At 55.3% G+C, this 438-nt stretch overlaps 1 protein-coding gene across 5 annotated transcripts in view; it reads left to right on the top strand.

Annotated features, from left to right (window-relative positions):
* PARVG (parvin gamma) overlaps positions 1-438 on the top strand; it is a 23,070-nt gene that overhangs the window by 15,782 nt on the left and 6,850 nt on the right. The gene's annotated exons all lie outside the window — the stretch shown is intronic.

Raw genomic sequence — 438 nt, forward strand, 5'->3', positions numbered from 1 at the left:
CATCCATCTACCTGATCATCTATCCATCCATCCATCCATCCATCCATCCATGCATCCACCTGCTCATCCATCCATCCATCCACCTGCCCATCCATCCATCCATCCATCCATCCATCCACCCACCCATCCACCTGCCCATCCATCCATCCATCCACCCATCCATCCACCTGCCCATCCATCCATCTATCCATCCATCCATCCATCTATCCATCCATCCATCCATCCATCCATCCATCCACCCACCCATCCACCTGCCCATCCACCCATCCATCCGTCCATCTATCTATCCACCCATCCATCCACCTGCCCATCCATCCATCCATCCACCCATCCATCCACCTGCCCATCCATCCATCCATCCACCCATCCATCCATCCACCTGCCCATCCATCCATCCATCCACCCATCCATCCACCTGCCCATCCATCCATCCACCCA

The sequence above is a fragment of the Monodon monoceros genome, unplaced genomic scaffold, assembly GCF_005190385.1.
Source record: "Monodon monoceros isolate NGI ecotype Baffin Bay Population unplaced genomic scaffold, NGI_Narwhal_1 Super_Scaffold_6, whole genome shotgun sequence".
Classification (NCBI taxonomy): Eukaryota; Metazoa; Chordata; class Mammalia; order Artiodactyla; family Monodontidae; genus Monodon; species Monodon monoceros.